Source organism: Aphelocoma coerulescens, unplaced genomic scaffold (genome assembly GCF_041296385.1).
Source record: "Aphelocoma coerulescens isolate FSJ_1873_10779 unplaced genomic scaffold, UR_Acoe_1.0 HiC_scaffold_56, whole genome shotgun sequence".
Taxonomy (NCBI): Eukaryota; Metazoa; Chordata; class Aves; order Passeriformes; family Corvidae; genus Aphelocoma; species Aphelocoma coerulescens.
Window position 1 is genome coordinate 507,501 of NW_027183905.1, and position 12,285 is coordinate 519,785.

The 12,285-nt window shown below is 50.2% G+C and overlaps 1 pseudogene; it reads right to left on the reverse strand.

The window, feature by feature from the left end:
- LOC138101878 (class II histocompatibility antigen, B-L beta chain-like) overlaps positions 1–12,285 on the reverse strand; it is a 107,742-nt pseudogene that overhangs the window by 7,087 nt on the left and 88,370 nt on the right.

Here is a 12,285-nt window from a genome sequence, read left to right on the forward strand (position 1 = left end):
GGATGGCCCTGGCTCGCCACCCCTCAGGAGAGCTGCGCATGGTTTTGATTTCCTTCTTAAATACGTCATCACAGACATGTATAAAATAAAATATAACTATGAAAAAAAAGTGACGGCAGAGCATTTTCTGCTGGGACTTTGGGTTTCTTGTCCAAGCTCCGAGCTGGGTCTGAGCCAGAAACCAGTGGCTGGGAGAGACATTGCTGCTGAAGGGCTTCCTGTTGCCAGAACTAAAGAGTCGAGTAACACCTTGAGGTTACAGAAGTGCCAGCGCCCACGTTCGATTCCTTCATTTCAGGATGACAGCTGAGCTCCACGTGGGGTCAGTCCCTGCCCTGGGCAGCGGGGGTCCCTCCCCAGCCGTGCGGTCACTCCCCGGCCCGGCCCTGAGGCGCGGGGCAGTCGCGGGGCAGCCGCGCTCCGGCCCCGTCAGCAGCAGCGCCGCTTCGTGCCGGGCAGGAGCGGCAGAAGGAGCCGGGCGGCGGCGGGGGCTGAATCCCGGCAGGAGGAGGAGGAAGAGGAAGAAGAAGAAGAAGAAAATGAAGATGAAGAAGAAGAAAATGAAGATGAAGAAGAAGAAGACAAAGAAGAAGATGAAGATGAAGACGAAGAAGACAAAGAAGAAGAAAAAGAAGAAGGAGAAGAAAAAGGAGGAGAAGGAGAAGGAGAAGGAGAAGGAGAAGGAGAAGGAGAAGGAGAAGGAGAAGGAGAAGGAGAAGGAGAAGGAGAAGGAGAAGGAGAAGGAGAAGGTTGCAATAATAGCCGGGCATTAACGCAGCTCCCGGGGCTGTGTCCTGACAACGGCTGCTGCCACAGGGCATGGGGTTGCCGCACTTGGGTATTACAACCTACAGATTTGGGGAGGGGGACATCCCTAGAAACCAGGGCATTGCCCTCGGGAGCTTGGAGCTGCACGAGGGGGATAAAGGATCCCCTGCACTCACCGATGCCCCCAGAAGCAGCTCTGCCCCCCTAAGAACAGGGCTGTATTTGGGAGAGGGAGGATGGCTGGGATGGGGTCTGGAATGACACAGACACATGTTGGGATGAAGAGGTTTGGGGGATCTGGTTCCTGAGGAGGTTTTGGGGCACCCTCCAAACCTGAGGGATGTGTTACTGGGAGGGGGGACACACCTGGCTCTTGCACTTGGAGTGCGGCCCCACAGGGAAGGACATGGGGAGCCCATTTTAGGGTAGATCCTGCTGCTTTCCACCAGTTTTGGGGGGTTATAAACGGCTTTGGGAGATTTCCTGGTCATTTTGGGGGGCAGAGGTGACTCCTTTTTTGGGAGGATCCTGATGCTTTCCAGCAGTTTGGGGGGTTCTAAATGGCTTGTGGGGGACCCACTTTCGTGGGTTCTAATGCCGCCCACCCATGCTCTGCACTGGTCCAGACTGGTGCTCCCAGTGCTGCGTGGGGCGGGGCCGCTGGGACCCCTCCACAGCACAGCCTGGCTGCTTTGGGGCTGGCGGCACTTGCCCGGCGCTGGCCATGGGGCGTGTGCTGGCAGCTGGGGCTGTACTGGTGGTACTGGTGTTGCTGGGAGCTCACAGGTCTGGGGGCCAGCGGGACTCGGGTGAACATGGGTGTCTCAGGGGTGTGGTGGGGACAACGGGAAAATACTGAGAGAGGTGGGAAAAAGGGAGGAAGAGAGCAGAAAATTGGAGCTGGAATGCCCAGACCAGGAGTCCAGCCCAGGGGTCTCCAGCCTGACTCCCCCCCAGCAAGTGCCTCCCACAACCCCTCACCCTATCCCCAAAATCCCTTGGGATTTCCCACCCATCTTTGCATTCCCCCTCCAGAATCTCCAGGTTTCTTAGGTGAGATCAAAGGGGTCCAAGTCCCCACTGAGAGGGGCCACAAACCTGAAACTTTTTCCTCCACACAAAAATCTTCCCTCTTTTCCCCTTTCCAGCTTCCCCCACAGCGGCTGGGAGCAGCCAAGAGCCCAGCGCTGCTCCAGCCCGACCGGCCCCAGCTCCGTCCCTGCTCCTTCAACAGGATGCGATGGGTTTGGGGGGAGGGGGCCAAGGGTGGGTGCTGGGCCTGGGGGGAGGAGGAGCAGGGGTGGAGGAGCAGGGATGAAGGAGGAGGGGGAGAAGGGATGGAAGGAGGGGAAGGAGGAAGTGCAGGAGGAGCGGGAGGAAGAGGAGGGATAGAGGAGGAGTAGGAGCAGGAACAGGAGGAGGAAGGGGAGGCAGCACGTGCATCCATCGCTCCCTGTATCTGCAGCCCCCCCGCATTCCGGGGAGGGGAAGCTCACCCCAAATACCTTGGGCAGTCCCTGGGAGACTTTTTTGGGCAGTTCCCACTGGCAGCTCACGGCAGAGCCCCAGCCATGGGTGGGGGGATGCGGGGTCTCCCCCCACGTGTGGGTTGGTCTCCCTGGGTCAGGCTCTGGTACCACGTGACGATCTCCTGGTGCCGGCACGGTGTGAGGGGGACACCGGTTTTGGGGACCCCCTGGGAGAGCCAGGTTTGGAGGAAGCCCGAGACCCACAGAGTGGGAAGAGCAGAGAGGGGCGATCCCGGAGCTGGGGCACCCCCGGCAGCCTGAAGGGAGGGGGAGGCTGGAGAGCAGGGGAACCCTCTGGACACTGAAGTGGGGAGCCCAGAAAGGGGAGACCCCTGGGATTCATGGGACCCTCGGTAACCCAGAGATGCGGGAACCCTGGATAGGGAAAGCCCCAAAAACATGCGGGACCCCTGAAGCCCAGACAGAGGGAACTCCGGGGATTTTTTTTTGCGGAATTGTGGAGTTTTCCATTTGAATCTGGATCTTTTGGGCTGAATCTTGATATTTTCTAATTTTCTGGGGTGAGGGAGAAAATTTTGGTGTTTCTGAAGTTTATTTGTCTAAATGTTGGTGGTTTGGTTTTTGGGGGGCAGAATTTTCCTATTTCATAGGAGTTTTTCCTGAATATTGAGGTTTTGGGAGTTTTGGGGCTGTGTCGTTGTGTTTGAGTTTTTTGGGTCTGGATCTTAATATCTTGGAGGTTTTAATGAATCCAAAATGCCTGGTGACTTCTAGAGATGGACTTGGGCAGGAGGAACCCCCAACCCAAGGCACTAACCAATTGTTTTTCCCCTGAAACCAGGATTTTTCATTCCCAAGCCTTGGCCAGATGGAGGAAGAGGCTGTGAGGAAGAGGAAGATGTCCCAGGACCCCCAGGCAGGTGAGGAGGAAGTCACTGCCCCTTTCCCCCTCTCTTCTGCTCCATCTCCCAGCCCAGCATTGCCCCCAGCTGCAGGACAACCCCACTGCCGATGCCATCCTGCCAGGGATGGACTGGGGGATCTCCTTCCCCTTCCCTGTGGCACGGAGGCAAATCCCATCCTCTCCTTGTCCTTCCTCCACCAGCCACTGAGCTGCAGATGGAGACCAGGGAGGACAAATCCCCATGGCAGAACCTCATGGAAGAGGCCGTTTTGAGCAGCTCCACAGCACAGGAATCCAACGGGGAGGAAAAGCCCTGGAGATCCTGCATGAGGAGGAGCTGCAAACCCAGCCCAGGGATCTGCGAGGAGGAAAGATCCACCCTGTGCCGGGAAGGCAGCAGAATATCTGGCTGGAGCTTGGAGATAGTGGAGAAGGCTCAGGCCAGGGAGAAACCCCACAAGTGTGGATACAAATATGCTGTTAGCAAGAATTTTTCTTGCTCCTTTCCAGTCCCGTGAGAGATTTTTCTCTCTCATGGAAGATATTCGTAGAGTTCTATAAACTATGAACACCTGCGACCTTGCAAAGTTTTGTTTATGGTATAGTAGAAAAATATTTTGACAATGGATGTTTTAGGATTCTAGCCAATCACCCCAGGGAGTGGCTGATCCTTTGACCAATTAGACTATGAAGAAAAAAATCTATTAAAGAGTTTGTAAAATAATAAATAAATCAATCTTGCTGCACAATTCCTGCCTGTTGGATCTCTCTTTTCCTCCCTACCACTGAGGGATACCACAACATTTGGTGAACCCCGACATGTCCTGCACACTGTGAGCCAAGCCGCATTTCTCTAGAGGTACGCTGTTCCCCCCGTGCCCCCAGACCGGGGTGTCCGAAGGGACTGAAAGAATGGTGAACAGCAGCTTAAAAACCGGTGCTGTGTTATCAGTCTGGAGAGGTGTTTTTGGTTTAATGAACACCTCCATTTCTGAGACCTCACTCTGTGAATTGTTAGACTGGGCTGCCCTACATGGCATCTCCCCGAACAGAGACACTGCCCTGGATTTTGGGCTGTGGCAGGAACTCGGCTCTGCACTCTGGCGCGAGTTCCCATCTGGGGACCCACTGGTGCTAGAATTACTACGCAAGTGGTGGTTTTTTTAATCTGCTGATAGAGTTCAAATGTGACAGCAGAGCTGGCTCGCCCTTTTCGTTGGCGAGTGATGGAGAGATATCTGAATGAGACCCCACTGACCTGGCTCTAGGGGTGTGTGGTGGCCAGTCCGAAAAATCCCTCCTGGCTCCATGGGCGGCAAATGACCCAGAGCCTGCACCGGGTCGTCATGTGCTGCTGCAGGACCCCATGCCCCCCGAGGACCCCACACTGGCAGAGCAGCTGGTGGGGGTGTGTGGGCAATGAGATGGTGTACAGCCTGCCCCACCTTTCAGCTCACCGGCGGTCGCTGCTTTTTCAGTGCCACGTTTCAGTGGGCTTGCATCCTGGACCCCCATGGCAGCTCCTAGCCCGTCTGTGCAGGCGTCTGCTATGCTGAGAATGCCTGGATGAACACCTTTGGCTGGCGTAGCGCCAGACAGCGCTGCGCATGCGCCTGCTACACCGAGAATGCCTGGATGCGGCCCATTGCCCTCTGTAGCAATGGACTGCTCTGCGCAAGCACAGAACCAAGCAGTCGACCTTTTAATATGGCATCTGCCTTTGTTGACAGAGCTGCCAAATGTATCATGGCAGCTGGCAGAGCTGCTCAGCTTGCAAAAGCAGATGTTGCAGCTGCCGGAGACACCCCACCACACGGGGCTCACTGGGCCCGTGCCACCCGTGAAAGATGCAGAGAACTTGGAAGCAGCGCTGCTGGAAGTGACCACTGCAGAAGATCCGAACCTGGAACAGCGGCGGTGGCAGCAGTCGTGGTGTCAGCAACCAGCACTGCGCCAGTGCCCGAGCTGCCAGTGGAGCCGAGACCGGTGAAAGAAGCGGCGGTCGCGGAGGCCGTGCCCCAGCCGGCAGTGGCTCCGGGTGTGACCGCAGCACAGGAGATGGCCGCAGCAGCCCCAGTGCTAGATCGGTTGAAACAACCCAAGATTGCATCCCCGAAAGCAGCTGTGGTGGAGCCCTCTGCACAGCTGACTCCAGCCTCTGCTGTCGGTTCCTCTTCTGGTCAGGCGATTTCCCCCCACCCACCTCTGTTCGTTCACAGCACCTCAAAGCTGCTCATACACGACGATTCATTGTCAGGCAGTGAGGCAGAGGAGGTTCTGGCCCTGGGGCGTAAAGCCGCTGTAGCCGAGCAGCGAAGGAAAAGGCTGCTCCAATCTTGCCCCTGGACCTTCCCAGACTGCACTGTGACAGTGCGTCCAACCCACTACAATCGTTTCTGGGAGTCACTTAAGATGCAGGCTCTGGAGGATGGCGATTGGAATTAATTGGAAACACTGGGAATGCCAAACAGATTTGAGGATCCTGAGAGTAATCGGGAAGCTGTTACACTGCATCCAAAGGCTGTGCCAGTAGTTCAGGGTGGTAGTGACTCCCCGAAAGGGGAGATCCAAGCTTTCCCAGTGTATAAGGCTCTCCCAAGTTCAGGGGAGCATGACAAGCATGAGGTAATTGCTTGGAAGGTTGAACAGGATCTGCAATCCAAGGTTGCACAACATGGGCTTGGTTCTGCTGAGGTTATGCAGATAATAAGGGTGATAAATACAGATTTGCTTTCTCCATTTGATATCAGGCACTTAGGTCAAATTCTATTTCAACCTGTACAATGTGCAGTTTTTGAGACTACCTGGATAAAGCTGGCTGACAGGACTGCATTAGGGAATATGCAGCTCCCAGCTGAGGACCCCAGATGTGCAGTGGGAACAGATGGTCTTATGGGGGCTGGTCCCTTCTCTGATCCCAGTCTACAGGATACCTTTTTCCTCTAGTGTCCTGCAGCAAGCTCAGCAGGTCGGCATGGCTGCCCTGTTGAAAACCATAGAGTTGTCTGCTCCTAGAAAGCGATATACTGAAATAGTTCAAGGCAAATCAGAGTCATTCCTCTCTTTTGTAGAGAAAGTCGCTGCTTCTCTCGAGAAGCAGATTGAGGATGACGGTTTAAGGCAGATGTTGTTAAGGCAGTTAGTGAGAGATAACACAAACGAGGAGTGCAGAAAAATCATAGATGCCTTACCAGGGGACCCTGAGGTAACGGACATGGTTGAAGCCTGGTCTAAGGTGGGATCTGGAAGCCAGAAAAGGTCTGCTTTGGCTGTGTTCCTGAAGCCTGTTCACGCATCTTCTGGTCGTGAACCAAAGCAAACCAAACTTGCGAAAAAACGGAAGTGGCCTAAGCCGAGCCAAAAAGAGAACACAGCGATCCCCCAGTGCAAGAGGTGTGGCAGGCCAGGGCATTGCTCAGACTATTGTAGATCCCAGACTCATGCCGATGGTCAGCCTTTGTCGGGAAACTTTCGCCAGGGTGCAAGGAGGGGGAATTGCTCTCCGATGCAGTCGCTCCCCCAGAGAGTGGCACAGGTACAGGCTCAGGCCTACCCAGCCACCCTAGAGACAGCACTCAGGGATCAGACAGTTTTGACATCCATATCTCAGCCGCAGTCGTCTTAGACTCTAGCGGTATTTATAAAGTTTCCTTGGATGCATATGGACCCTTAGCCCAGGGATCCAGTGCGATGCTGGTGGGAAAACCTGACATTGCCCATCAAGGAATCTTAGTGCACTCAGGAGTTATTGATGCTGACTTTAAAGGTCAGATTTGCGCTATGGTCTCCACGCAAAAACCCCTTGTAACTATTCCTGGAAAGACCTGCCTTGCTAAATTAGTGCCTTTTAAGTCTTGTGTCCCCAGGATAGAACAACAAACTCACGAAGATAGCAGCAGTGGATCTATGGGACTTCCGCAGGCCTTCTGGACTGCAGACATCTCTGACCAAAGGCCACAGATGACATACCCTGATCCTGACGAATGCCCGTCCACCCCGGATTCAGCTTCGAGGTTTGATTGATACGGGTGCTGATGTAACTATCATCTCCTTCTCTGCATGGCCTCCCTCATCTTTATCCCCAGTGGGATCGGCCATCGCAGGAGTAGGAGGAACCACACAGAGCTATTTAAGCGAACGGCCCGTGGTGGTGAAGGACTCAGAGGGGCACACAGCTACAATTAGGCCTTATGTTGCTACCACTTCCCTTAACCTTTGGGGACGGGACGTGTTGGCAGCTTGGGGGGTACAGATTGTGACAAATTTTTAGCAGGGGTCACTGTGCGTAAGGGCGCACAGTATCCTACACTGCCTTTGCAGTGGTTCATTAACACACCAATCCAAGTCAGACTCTGCTTAGTTAGTTGAATTAAGGGCTGTTATCATGACTTTTCAATGATTCTCACAGGAACCTTTGAATTTGGTTACTGAGTCCAACTAGAAAAAGCTTTGTATACAATTAATCACCTTACGGTACCACAAAATTCAAATAATCCTGTTATTTTGAATCATTTTCTCTCATTGCAGTCTGCAGGTGAGAGACAACTGCCCTGGGCAAAAGTCTGGGTGAGGAATTTACTCACTAACCAGTGGGAAGGCCCACATGAGCTTATCGTTTGGGGTCGTGGGTATGTTTGCGTTTCCACAGATACTGGGGTACGGTGGCTACCTGCAAAATGCGTTCGCCCTGACCTACAGCACCAGAGGCAGAACAGGCAACCTCCAAATGATGACCAGAACGCCAACCATCCAAATGGCGACCAGAATGTAGATCATCATCCTAACGATTCTTCTGATGATGACCAAGATGTCAACCATCAGGCAGATGGTCCTTCTACAAGGAGAGACTGGGATGGTCCTTCCACCAGCAGAGACTGAACTTTAAATTTCTTGTTATGGAGTCAGATAGTTAAAGCCTTAAGGACATATTTAGAATTAATAACTGATGTAAATTTCTATTTAGGATTAATAGTGGAGTTGTTATCTTATCAAACAAGAAGGGGAAATTGTAGATACAAAAATGCTGCTAGCAAGGATTTTCTTGCTATTTTCTAAGTCCGTGAGAGACTTTTCTCTCTCACAGAAGAGGTAGCAGAGTATGTAAACAACCAAACACCTGCAGCCTTGAAAAGTCTTGTTTATGGTCTAGTAGAAAAATATTTTGACAGTGGATGTTTTAGGATTTTAGCCAATCACCCCAAGGGGTGGCTGGCCCTTTGTCCAATTAGACTATGAAGAAAAAAGTCTATAAAAGAGTTTGTAAAATAATTAAAGAAATCAATCTTGCTGCACAATTCCTGCCTTCTGGATCTTCTCTCCTCCTCCTCCCTATGGCTGCGGGACACGGTGATATACCCTACGGCCCAGGCCCACGGTAATACCCTTCCCCCTAGCCATCCGCGATCGATCCCCTGAATTTCTCGATTTATTCGGGCTTGACGTGTAGAAAAAGAATTAGGTTTTTATCCCGTGTCTTTCGCTTCCCCAGTGACCGACCTCTTCCCTCATGGGAGAGAGGAACTGCGATCTTGGGGTCCGCACTCGCTTCGTGATAATATCACGTCTCACACACACGCTCAATCGCTCCTCACTCAACCACGCAATACTTACGGTCCGTTTTTCTGCGTGGATTCTTCGTGCACGTAGATTTTTATGAGTGAATTACCCTGCCGTGGCTCCGGGGATCCCACCCTGGGTCCCCCCAAGTTCTCTGAGAGCTCGTTTTATTTCGTTTTCTCAATCGAGGTGCTGCTTTAAATTAGGTTTGTTGATATGATTGGTCCGCGGGATCCCCTGTCTGGCGAAACCACTAGAAAAATTAGCGGGGCGCCTCCTGACCAAAAAAGGTGTCCGCGATACCCCAAATCCTATCACGTCGGGGTCACCATTTTGAAGTAAACATAATTGCCCAATCAATATTTATAAAGAAATAACATTTATTATGCGACCGAAATATCGGTTTCAAAAGCCACGATCAAGGAAAGCAGCTCCAAACCCAGGGTCAGAGCTGGGTGAACACGTATAGATCTGACCTCTGTAGCATCAGACCTCCCAAGTTCACGAATGCTGCTTCAGCTGGTCCCTTCTTATACAGTTTTTGGGCAGAGTCCGAATTAATTCTATTCTTCTCGTAATTTTAGCATATTCATGATGTTTTCTTGTCCCGGAATTGGGCTGCACAAAGCCTTTCCTGGGTCTGATGAATTGTCCATGCTGGGTGATGAAGGGGCCATCTCTGATGATGGATGGGCCATCTCTGGTTCCTGGAACAGTTATTTTTAGTTCCCGGAATGTCCGATTCCTTATCAGATGAGATGTAGATATCAGAAGGAGGTGATCAATTCGTCATGGTGTGAATGTCCCGGTGATAAGATCCAACCCCACCTAGGTGGAATCCTCACTTATTGATTACATCTGTGAGAGAACTTCTTTTAGTGTTGTGAAATTTTTCTCTCAGCCAAGCTGGCGGAGGGATTTTAAAACTCTGTCTCTGCATGGTCTACATTTCAGTTTTATACATAATAGCATGAATTACATACTTTATTTATAACAGCACTGCATGTTTTAACATCAGACTGCTCCAAGCCACACCCTCCCTACCATTCAGCAAAGTAACTGATGTGAAACAATACCCCCTCCCCTGGGTGCCAAAGAGGGCATCAAGCCAGTGATACAGGAGCTGCGAGAACAAGGAGGAATAGTTAATACTCATTCTCCTTTCAATTCTCTGGTGTGGCCAGTACGAAAGCCTAATGGGAAGTGGAGGCTGACAATAGATTTTCGCAGGCTAAATGCCAACGCAGACCCTCTTACAGCAGCCGTCCCAAATCTGGCAGAAATCATAACATTGATTCAAGAAAAGGCTCATTCAATCATGGCACCTATAGATGTCCAAGACATGTTTTTTATGATACCTTTACAGCCAGAAGATATGGACCGTTCTGCTTTCACATGGGAAGGACAGCAATACACTTTCACTAGGCTTCCCCAAGGGTACAAACATTCCCCCACCCTGGCTCATCACGCTTCAGCCCAAGAGTCAGAAAAAATACCCAAAGCTGACAATGTGACTGTTTATCAGTACATTGATGATATCCTTGTGGGAGGAGATGAAATAGAAGAAGTGAGAGATACCCAACAGAAAATAATCTCCCACTTAGAAAGCCTTGATTTGCAAATTCCCTCCGAAAAAATCCAAAACCCTTCACATGAAGTGAAATTTTTTGAAATTTGGTGGAAAGGAGGTATGACATGTATCCCACCCGATACCCTAACCTCTTTAGATCAGATTAAAATGCCTGAATCCAAAAAAGATCTCCAACATGCTTTAGGATTATTAGGGTTCTGGAGAAAACACATCCCAGATTTTTCCATAATTGCTAGCCCTCTTTATAACTTGGTGAGAAAAGGGACAAAATGGGAATGGAGTGCTTCTCAAGAAGAAGCATTGCAATTGTTGGTTTTTGAAGCAACAGCTCACCAAGCCCTGGGCCCTATTCATCCTACAGATGCTTTCCAGGTGGAATGGGGATTTGCCTCCTCAGGGTTGTCAGTACCACTAGTGCAAAAAAAACCCTCTGAATAAATATGCATGGGTAGCCTCTGATGCCCTAGGGAGAGAGCATTGGATACACACATGCTGCATAATTCCATCATTTTAATTTTCTGCCTTTTGGTGGCAGACTCTGTTGTGTTTACTTTTCACAGAAGAACTCCGAGGGACATGAAGACTACATAAACCGTGATAAGACCTGTGATACTTTTCTGCATCCTACCACAACACCAGGGCCAAAAACCAGCTGAGTGGCCATGGTCTGAAGCTACCATTAGGTACACCAGTGCTCTAGGATCCCATCCCAGAGATCGTTGCCCGAACCCAGCCACTGTAGTACTGCATGACTCTGAGGTATACCATCCAAGTGAATGGGGATGGGACTTGAAGGATTGGACTAGAATCCTAAATGGAACAATTGGTGAAAAAATTAAGGTGGGATGCAGAAAAGTAGAGGGATCTCTCTACGAGAAAGCTTCCACCATTGCAATTGCTGGAAATTTTCTAAAAGCAGATGGGAAAAGTGATTTGCACCCCAACATTACAGCCAAACTCTGCCCTACAAGGGAGTGGGTGTGTGACAAACAAACCCCCTTCATCCTGTGTTGTTGTCAGAAAAATGTCAGGACAAGAATAATGTTTTTCCTCCCTTTATGGTAACCCGAGGTGATGATGTTACAATACGATATAGATTAATTGATGGATCTTTTACCGAACCTATACACAGTTATAGCATTGTACCTCAAGTCGTGTTTTGTTTTGTTAAATTCAAAATCGAGATTGTTGGCTAAACTTAATTGCTGTACAATTTTCCCATAAAGTCATGTGTGGTAAAAACAATGCAAAATACTGGGGGGGAACTCAAAGTCGATGTTGTAATACCTACCACCCAACCACTGGTTATGCTAAGCCCGAGAATTTTTGAAATTGGACCATGTATAATCACAAAAACAGGCCAACAACAAATATTGTTCAATCCGGCATGGTCCCTTAAACAAGTCAAGTTGCTGATGCAAAACAATGTCTCAGAAATTCAGCCAGCTTGTTCGCCTTTCCTGCAAACTTCCTTCGAGGGGTGGACAACCTGGCTGCGAAAGCGAAACCCTTCTAAGAAACGAGCGCAAAGAGACATAACCGGTGTAATGGGAACAGGATTGGGAATCTTAAATAGTATTGATTCAGAAGTACTAATGAATAAATTGGCTGCCACAAGTAGAGATTTGACTAAAATACAACAACCACTGCAGTCGTCCTTATTAGCCTTGGGAACCCATCAGTGGTTGTTATCAAACATATTACCAAATTGGGAAAAGGTAAATGTGAATGACCACAAATTGATAATTGACATGCTCGGTGCTACACAAAACAACATTTCTTTGGCTCTCAGCTGCACCCAGGCTCAATTGTGGATGCAGTCAGTTGCTGCCTCAATTATGAGAGAAGGCAAAGAAGGCACTTTCCCTACTGAAATTCAGAAAATAATCTGGGACAGTGCCACTGATTTTGAAAGAGAATTCCAGTCCTGGTGGAATTTAATGAATTTTACCTACAATCCCATCACAAACACAGCC